Genomic DNA, 10,346 nt, shown 5'->3' on the forward strand with positions numbered 1-10,346 from the left:
TGAGTCATTCCATTGTTATGGGGTACAAATGCGTAGTGGTTCAGTTGAGTCTACTGACAACTATTATTGTACTTCTCTTAACAATAAACCTGGCTGGGCACCTTCAGTCCTTATCTGATTTGTGGTCTTTGGGGGCTCTCTTGGGGTCTGCTGAGGCGACTAAGTGCACAAGTCAACATGGCACACATCACTGAGCATACACGCAAACAGCCTTCTGGTTATCATCATCAATAGAGCAAAGACCTGTAAGGACACCTCTGCAGTAAACCTTGACCCCTCCTGAATAACTGCACTAGAGTTTGCCTATGAGAATGTCATGTGGAATGTCAGAAATCATACTTAAATTAAGCTACATTAGGTCTACTGCTTCCCCCATCCACTGAGATAGTAATCCTGTCAGAGAAGGAATTGCGTTGGTCTGTTATTCTTGACACTCCCATGATGGCTATTACTAATTACCCTATTATCTTTTAGATGCTTACACATTGATTGTTTAATCATTTGTCCCCATATGTTTCTAGGTATCAAAATTAGACTGGTCTGTAATTCCATGGGTCCACTTTATTCCCTTTTTAAAAAAATAGTTATTCCCTATAATCTTCTTTCTTGAACACTGTGGACAACACTGCCCTCCAGCCAGTCACTCTGGTCCATAACCTCTTGTCTAATATTTAGATTGAAATTGCCTTGGGGAGGGATTATCGTTTTCTTCTGTGTTTGTATAGTGCCTAGCACAGTGGAGTCCTGGTTTGTGACTAGGACTCCTAGGTGCTACGGTAATACAATTATTAATTAACTAATTGATAAAGGAGAATCAACTGCTTCATTTTACACCATTCAGATGATTAGAATGAACCTTATGTACCTTAAATTAGATTTGCGGGGATGTCACCAGTGGTGAAGCCATTGGTGGATTGAGGGGGCTTTGTCTAGTCATAAATAATTTTTGGTCTCATATTCGGACTGACTTATCACATATCTGATGTTTCTTACCTAGTTCAGTTGGATTCCCAAATTCATCAAGAGTCACTGCTGGCCATCGTTGGGAAGGGTATCAAAGAATCGTAACCTCGGCAAGCCACAAACCTCGCTTATGTGGTTTATCACTTTCTGCAAGGGGCGTTTTGCAAAATTGGAAAAAGGGGCAGGGTTCCAGTGATCCACTGATACTGTACAGTCCCGAGCCTGAGGAATTCAAAGACCTGAATGCCAAGCTTGTTAAGTTAGAATGTGCCCAAGAACCATTATTCAACTAAGAAAATAGACCATCTGCTCGTAAAGAAGGTTGGTGGTTAGCTCCTTTAGGGACTGTTAGAATTTGTTTTCAAAATATACTTTATTAGCTCTTTTAGCAGGGAGGGATATGGGTGGGTTTCAGTGAAACAATTTGCATGGAAACATCAATGATCATGCGTTGTTTTTCTTCTAGCATTACTAGTTTATCTCTTCTCCTCTTGTTGAGCTGAGTGAGTTGAGAACTCCCAGTTGTGCTGTCTTTCACACATGCAATCAATGAAAATAAATGTTAAAACTCAAAAATATCCTTGGACTCATTTATTTTAAAACTTCCTAATTTGCATGAACCTGTCTAGTTTTTAATGCTTCAGTTTTCTAGCACCAGATTCTGGGACCCTGTGGAAGAGTATCCTACTCTACGCGTTGTCTTGTTGATTTCAGTGGGAACTTTCATGGAACGAGGTCTGCTCTCAACTTCAAAGCCTCGTTCCATGTTAGCCATTTGCTAGTTTTGGGCTGAGCGTTCCCCTTTTTAATTTTATTTACTATTAAGCTTCATGGTTGAGGGATATTCATAAATGGTTTATGGTAATTTACCAGCCCACTTGGGTGAATACTGAATTTTTATGTTATATGGCATGCCAATTTCCCATCTGTTGTATCTGAATAATATACAAAATGGACACAACCACTTGTGTAATCCCTTTTACTACAAAATCAGTATACAGTACATATGGTGCTGCTTGGCCACAAACATTTACTGAAGGCTTATTTGAATAATTACCTAGAGATACTTCCCATGGAGTTTGCTGCCCCAGGCCCTGATCCTGCAAACCCACACATGAGTAGTTTTACACCTGTGAGAAATGCCAATAATTTCATGGTAAAGTTACTGACGTATAAAAGTTTTCATATTTAGAATCAGGGGCTTACTGTCTTCTCTGGCATTTTTCATTCTTGGTAGAGGAGCAGGTGTGTTAGTTGTTGGGAATGTATTCCATGCTGGTACAATTTGTTATATTTTGAGTCCCACAGTCCAACTATTGGTTGTGCCTCAGTGTTCCATGATTTTGTTTTCCTTCCCTAACGTTTGATATTCTCTTGTAGAGTTTTGCAAGAATTGCAGCCCTCCGGCGGGTCTCAATGGAAGTTTGATTGGGAGACCTTTTTTCTATGAAAGCTCATGACTGATTTGTCCTGCACAGATGGCTGCAAGCACAGGTTTGTCAGGCTAGCTTGAAAACAATTCAATGGCGAGATGTGGGCTTTTCCTGAGATAGCAAGTTTTATGCAAACTGGTTAGGTTTTCACACATTGAGTGGTCCTTCATGATCATTTGAGATGTTTTTGGCAAATGTAGCTGGGATTGGATTCTGCCCTTCATAGCAAATGCTCATTTGAATGGCCTGTGTCTGAAATGTGCTTTTGGTCTGTGTGAGTTGACGTCTCAGTCACATGGTGTACTTTCTGTTCTCTCATTGGCCAGCCCAATTTTATAAAGGAAATATTTGGGTTATTGGTCATGAAGAAGGTGTGGAGTACTTTTAGTGAGAAAAGACACACATAGGAGATAAGCCTGGGAAAATTTAGGACAGTTAAAATATTTTGTACAAGAAGCAGCATAGCATGTGGCTCTATACACAGAATCCAGATTTAAAACTAGCTGGATCCCTTTATACTTGAGGGAATGGAATGTTTGTAGATACAGGTCTCAGGTTCTTTCCATGATGTCAGATGTGCATATGTTTGCAGATCTGTTTTCTTTGCTTAACCTCCATGATGACTATATGCGTTCAGCCGCAAAAAAAACTAGTCATTAGAAATCTAGCGAGCAATGCAAACAATTGTGGTGGGGAGATGAAGTAGTAGAGAAACAACACTATCATCAGGGCTAGAGGCACATCGTTCAGAGATGAACATGTTTGTGGTTCTTAGGAAAATAGTATGGTTCCAGTGAGGAGTTTGTTTACTATGCAGAAAAAATCACAGATCCAGATGGATATTTTTTTTCCATCTGTTCAGAGAAATGACTCCAGGGGACAACCTCAGTATTTGCTCTGCTGCGATTTGGACAAGTGGCTCTGGGAATGTAATAGAAGCGTTGGTGTTTAGCATTATTTTTAACTCAGGTTGGAAATGTAGGGGGTCTTGTTAGCCACGGGGTGGCTGTTGGCTGTTCATGGGGCAGCTGTGGTGAAGAGCATACTCTCCAGCTATGAAAACAACCGTGACTTTTCTTTCTGATGTGGCCCTTACTACACATATCTGTGCCTTTGTCTCCGCAAGAGTAGGATACTGTACAATGCTCTAGTTGCACTGTTAGGCTTTCTGGAAGGTACAGTTTTTCCATTATTCACCAATCCCTTTTTTAAGCAGAACTTTCCAGGGAGAACCTTGCAGTCTACACTCGCTCATTGCAGGTGGGCTTGAGTGGAATTCAGGTGCTGGTGTGTGCAAGGGTTAAATAAGGGTAATTGTTACTATGCTGATGGGTAATTGCTACCATGCTGATGGGGATACAGCATGGACAGGCATTGCTTCTACTGATTGATAGACTTACTTTGATTCCTCCTTTTCTGCTTGCTCAGGATAGATAAGTTACAGCTGTACCCAGGATGCAACTTTTCATGAATGGTCTGTGTTAACCGTGCTGTCCTCCTTACTCCCTTATCCGTTCCCATTTGCTCTGAAGTACACATTCAGGATCACAGCTCCTTTCCCCCTTGTGCGTTGCAGATTCCAGGAGTCATGTGATGTGAAAACTGCCTACATCAACTAAAAAGCCGTAAGCCGTAAATAGAGGTGTGTATCATTTGATTCATCACATGGTTATGATTATGCATTAGATGGGTGTTCACATTAGGGCTTAAGGAGGGACATAACTGATAAGTGTATTTAGATACTAATCAAGATAAAAAGGGTGCGTCTGGGGTTCCTTTGCTCACTGAGATCCCAAGGTTGGGGGAGTCTGAGATGGAACAAGTAACTGCCATAAAGGAGCCCTTCTACCCACCCACCTCTGGGTAACCTATTCTTTTCTAACCCTGGATTGGAATGTTAAGTTGCTGAGTGGTTTGGATCCAGGTTATCTGAGAGACCTCTCCCCACGTAGAGCTCTAGCGGGGATCAGCGGAAGTGTGGCGCTGGGGAGAGGTGGCAGAGAATTGCCAACACGCTAATAGCCATTCTTCTACAAAGGAATTTAACCAGCCAGTTACAGAGAGAGGGTGCGGAATTCATCTACAAACGTTCCCTGGGCTTGAAGAAACATATTAACGGGATGTCACATTACAAAGCCACTGTCCCCTGCCTTTAACAACTGCATTTTTACTGGGGCTGTAAAGCGATTTTAAAAATTAATCGCAATTAATTGCGTTCGCCTCCCCTTTGGAATGCCACAGCGGCATTTCAATGGGGCAGCACTGCATGGACCCCGGGATCAGCTAGCGTCCCCAGCTGACTCTGGGCTCCATGCAGCACTGCCCCTTTGAAACGCCGCAGCAGTGTTTCCAAGGGACAGCGCATTAGGAGCTCGGGAACAGCTGGAGTCCCCAGCTCCGCGTTGTAAAGTCCCTTTGAAGTGTCGCTGCAGTGCTTCAAAGGGGCTCTGCTTGTGCTGCCCCTTTGAAGCTCCGGAATGGCACTTCAGAGGGGCAGCACAGCATTAAAGCTTGCGATTAACGCATTAAAAAATTAATGCCTTAATCCTTCCCTGTGTTAATCGCAGGCATTAACGCAGGTCAATTGACAGCCCTAATTTTTACATCAAAAGGTAAGAATGGGACACTTCCAGCCCACTTAATTAGCCTCCTTAGCACCTGTCCTACAAGTGATAGGCACTTTTTTTTCCTGTTATAAATATTTGGTTTCTGTTATTTCCACTCCAGCTCATCTAAGAAGTGGGTTTTACCCATGAAAGCTCATGATACATTCTCTCTCTCTCTCTCTCTCTCTCTCTCTCTCTCTCTCTCTCTCTCTCTCTCTCTCTCTCTCTCTCTCTCTCTATATATATATATATATATATATATATATATATATATATATATATATACACACACACACACACACATATGTTAGTATGTAAGGGTGCATCTGCATCTACACTGCACTGTAACTCGAAGTAAGATACACAATTTGAGCTATGCAAATTGCATATTTTATTTCGATGCTATTTCAAAATAGATTATTTTGTCACTTGGCGCTGTCAACACAAATTTCAAAATAAAGCACTATTCCGAAACATCTGTTACTCCTCATTGAATGAGGTTTACAGGGATGTCGGACTCGCAAGCCTGAAATAACAGGCTTGCTGTGAAGACACGGGATAGCTATTTTGGGATACTCTGGTATCCTGAAATAGCATTGCAGTATAGATGTACCCTAAGGTGCCACAGGACTCTTCGTTGTTTCTTTATGGGAGTTCCTGAACTCTCAAACACACTCTCATCCCTGTCTGTCAACCTTCTAGACGAGGAGATGGTGTTTGTTCATCATGACACAATGAAGTCATTGTTTGGGAATGAATTACAATTGTGATTATCAGTGGGTGTTAGTGGCCCAGTGCACCTGCTGACTACTGTGTTGTTTTAAACACCAGAAGAGGCTCTCAGACAATGGCATGGGAACTATTCCAATGCTTATTGAACTCCATGGAAAAACTCCCGTTGACGTCAGCATTGATGGATCAAGCCACTATGTAAGTATGTTTTGAAAATAAAAACAAACACAGTTTTCTGATTTATAATGGGGCAGAGGTGCCATTGCTCTAGGTAAGTGGAGGAGAGTAATTAAAGCAAATAATAATCCTGGGTTTGTTTAACTGAAAATTCCTCAAGGGAGAATGAAACAATTTTCGGTAAATGATTTTACCAGTGTGTTAAAAATTCATCGGTGTTCTACCGTAGATTCTTGGAGACAGATGGTACTACCTAGAGGGAAGTACTGAGTCATAAACATTACACAGCAAACTACGTTTATCAAACTACGTTTTCCTTGTATATGGGAAGAGATAAAACAAAGGGACTTAATTTCTCAGGGACTTGGCAGGTACCTATAGGGGATTTTTGTGGTTGTTGACGGGAAAGGTGAATCTTTTGGCAATAGGTAGAAGTAGAGATGATGGAGGTAGTGATAAATAAAATGGGTAGGATTTTCAAAAACTCTCAATTTTGGCCTAATCACACTCATTAACATCAATTTTTAAACTCCCATTGACTTTAAGGGCTTTTGAAAATCATAATGTACATTTTCAGTGTTGATGGTTCTTTGTAGGATGAGCAAAAGTTAGTAGATTTTGGTCAGAAAATTTTAGGACTACATGTTTAAAGATGCCTTAATCTATTCTCCAACTTTTCAGTCAGAATTGTTCATGGAAATCAGTCCTGGCACAAATTTTTGCAGAGGTACATAATTGGATATGGAAATGGCAATATTAAATGTGTAACTACCTGGTTTGTGCCTGGAAATCTTGTAGTTCAAGGTCTAAAAGTCATTATCTCTATTCACAGCCACTGCCCGTAGCAAAATTGCGGGCTGTTCTTAAAAACGTGTCCTTTAAATTCTAAATTGAAACATATTTTTTATTCTTCCTGGCCTGGGGTGGAATATATTACTATTTTTAGAATGTTATGAAGCAATTACTAGGGTAAGTCCTGAGATAAAGCAGGCATGGTAGTTGCCAAATGTGCATTTCATTCCTTAATGGGCCATTTCCTTATTATCCAGCAGTTATGTCATATGTGCCTGGGGCTGACACTTTATATTTCAGAAGCAAGTCGTTTACATGTTTCTTGGTAACACTTCAATTCAGATAACACCACAAATATTTCTAAATGGTCTTTTCACATTCTTTTGGTCTTTCATACTACAGCGGTTCCCTTATATGGTCAGACACTCAGATATTTGTATTTGTTTGATCAGTATTAAAGGCAACTTGCTTTTACATGGGAAAAGGTGACATCTTGATTTATCTGGAGCTGTGGTTAAGCTGCTCTATATTTCTTTATATACCTTACTATTCTAATCTGTGCTATAATGTTACATTTGATCGCAGGTAATTAACACTGATCTGCTACACCTGCCTGTAACCAAACAAATTGGCAATTGACCTTGCATTGATCTTGAGCCAAAGTGCCATAACACACATTCTGTTTTCTTGCACCCTTCTAGCTGATGTTATATCCAGATTCCCACTGGCAAAATATGTGACTTTTTGTGCACCTTGGTATTAATTTACAAGAGCAGAGGTCATAGAGCATTGCTACTGAACTTGAGAGTATTTCCAAAAGTTCAAGTTCTAGTCTGTTTAGCTTTAACTTGGAATGCCCAGTTTCTTTTAACCAGTAACCTGTTTGTTAGGTTTTGATTACTGCTGACTGAAAGTATCATAACAAAGACTGAACATTTAAAAAAAAATCTTAAAAAAGGTCAGAGCTTTGAGGAAATGTTTCATTGGTTGAAAAATTGTGACTGTCTTTTTAGATGGTCCCATCCCCCAAATTATCTCTGATAACTTGCACTGCAACTTTTAGATTTTTTTCCTTTTATTGAAAATGAAGTTTTTGATGGAAAATTTTGTCACAAGCTTGAAATCTAGAAAACTTCAAACAGGTATTTTTTTAACCAAGATTCAGAGATGTGTTGGCAATCTTAACTGCAGTTAAATATCGATTTTTATCTCAGACTACATATACGGTGGGAAGGGCGAGAGAATTAAATATGAGACAGTGCCTATGATGTCAAAGAGATCTCAGAGCGATGTGCTGGAAGCTCTCTTTCCTCCTCAAGTTTTTCTGTCCCATGGAGTTCATTCTGATCACCTGTGCTGTTCAACATCCGCGGTGAGTCCCTGGAAGGAGATAGCAAGGCTGAATTGGCTACTTTCACCATGTGCTGGTGAAACTCAGCTCTCTGCCTCCTTTTCACCCAGTTCAGATTGGATCATTTCGATGCTTTTCCAACGTTTGCCAGAGATAGGGCCTGGATGAAAGCCATTTGGCTTAGGGTCAAGGCAGGTAAGGCAGAGGGAAAGAGTCTGAAAAATTTAGGAAACACTCCATCTGCTTCCCCCATTTTGTCCAGCCAGTTCATAACCTGATTCACCTCCACTCCTTAATACTCTGGTAGCAGGAGTGGTGGACATGACGGCCTTCAAACAACCTCTCAGACTCACTGAGCTCATTTTCAGAAATGAGCTCCCCAGACCAGGACCAGCTCAAAGGAGCATCAGGCCCTGGCAAAACAACAGATGCAAAACCTGAACACGTATCTCCACTTCTTCGAAAATTGATATCCCCCATCACACACCTGTCAAAACCCCTGGGTCTTACGCATCTCGATCATGACGTGTGTTATAATGCCTCCTGCACATCAACTCTGGGGGGGGGGGGGAAATGGGACAATTGCTGGGCTCTCGCAGGAACTCACACAGAAAAATGATCTAAGACGAAACCCCTCTGTGAGAAACACTCGGAGTCTGACCTCTCAGTCCTCGTTCCCAAAGGAAACCCACACCCCCAAGCCTGGGAACATACATTGGTAAATCTGCTGGACCCTAAAACCCATGGACTTTACAAAGACACGGGTTTCGTGGCTCCCTACAACAATCCATAACACACCCTATGGCATGCTATCTGCTAATCCTTAATTGGCTACCTCATTTTAACTGCTCTCTCTCAGCAGCAACACTTTTTGATGGGGGTTCCATTCCAAGAATTTGGTAAGTGGTCAAGGGGGACACTCTCAGAAGCGGGGTCTGGGATGGAGGTTGGGCACAGAAGGAAGCTCGGGGTCAGGGTTGAGTTGTAGGGGGCTATGGGGTCAGGGAGGGAATTAGAGTGAAGGAGGGTGTTGTGACCTGGGGCAGGGGATTGGGGTGCAGGGTCTGGGAGGGTGTATGAGTGCAGGAGAGGACAAAAAACCTGGAGGGGGGTTGTTGGAGGGGGTGCAGGATCTGGGAGGGGATTGTCATCTGGGACAGGTGTGCAGGAGGGGTTGTAGATGGTTTGGTTTGTGACCTGAGGCAGGGAGTTAGGATGCAGGAGGGAGTGGGGTGCCAAGTCCAACCTCTGGCCAGGAAGTATTTACCTGAGGCAGCTCCCCACTAGCAGCCCAGTGGGACCCTCAGGCAGGATCCCTGCCTGCCATGCTCCCACTTGCTGCTCAAAGTAGCCAGCTGCAGGGGCCATGTGCATCTCTGCACACCGCATGCCCTTTGGGGGCAGAAGGCCTCTGCATGCTGCCTGTGTCACAAAGGTTTCCGGCCAATGAGAGCTTCATGATTGTTCTGGAGGAGGGGACAGGGTGTGGAGCCCCTCCCTCCCAGCATGCAAAGAGCACATGGCCCCCACAGCCGGCTGCCTTGAGTGGCATATGGGGGTGTGGCAGGCAGGGAGCCTACCCAAGGCTCCTGCTGGACCATGAGATGGTGGTGGGACAGGTCCGGCCCACAGGCCATATTTTGTCCGCCCCTGTCCTACAACATCAGAACCCCTTATGCTTAGTAATCTTCCCCAGTTTGTACTTAGTTTAGACATTCTAGTTAGTAGTTACCACCCCCAGACTTGAAGAGGAGCTTCACGACATCTGAAAGCTTGTCCCTTCCAACAGCAAAGGGAGGTCAAATAAAATATATTAAATTCCCCCATCTTGGGTGGGTGTGTGTGTGTGTGTGTGTGTGTGTGTGTGTGTGTGTTCTTGTGCCAGGAGCTCACATCCTTTCTGCTTAGGTGTGGACCTTGATGTGATTATCTTTGTCTTTACCACATCCAAGCTAATCTACTTCATTAGACTCTACCTTGGGTTACCTTTGAAGGCCATTTTGAAGTTAAATATAGTGCCACACACAACTGGCCATCTTCCGCGAGCAAGAGCTTAGTGTGCCTGTGCTCTAAACTGGCTGCCAAGTCCGTTGTAGATAAAATTCAAGACACTTGTTACATATTTATAAAGCCCTAAATGAGGTAGTTATCTCAGAGTCTGCCTTTCTCTCCACGCATGGTCACAACATCTGAAATACAACGCGGATGCCCGGAGGTCAATGTGAGGATACCCACTGACTCCCAGGACACCAGAGGAGGCCTCTCCAGAAAGAATGGAACATTGTAACTTTC

At 42.8% G+C, this 10,346-nt stretch overlaps 1 long non-coding RNA gene across 1 annotated transcript; it reads right to left on the bottom strand.

Annotated features, from left to right (window-relative positions):
* Positions 1–7,889: 7,889 nt before the first annotated feature.
* LOC142828944 (uncharacterized) lies at positions 7,890–9,460 on the bottom strand. The gene is made up of 2 exons (XR_012903118.1): positions 9,322–9,460; positions 7,890–8,083 (listed from the first exon to the last, which is right to left on the bottom strand). It is a non-coding gene; the product is annotated as an uncharacterized LOC142828944 (long non-coding RNA).
* Between the last annotated feature and the right edge of the window lie 886 nt (positions 9,461–10,346).

The sequence above is a fragment of the Pelodiscus sinensis genome, chromosome 5 (genome assembly GCF_052426305.1).
Source record: "Pelodiscus sinensis isolate ZL-2025 chromosome 5, ASM5242630v1, whole genome shotgun sequence".
Classification (NCBI taxonomy): domain Eukaryota; kingdom Metazoa; phylum Chordata; order Testudines; family Trionychidae; genus Pelodiscus; species Pelodiscus sinensis.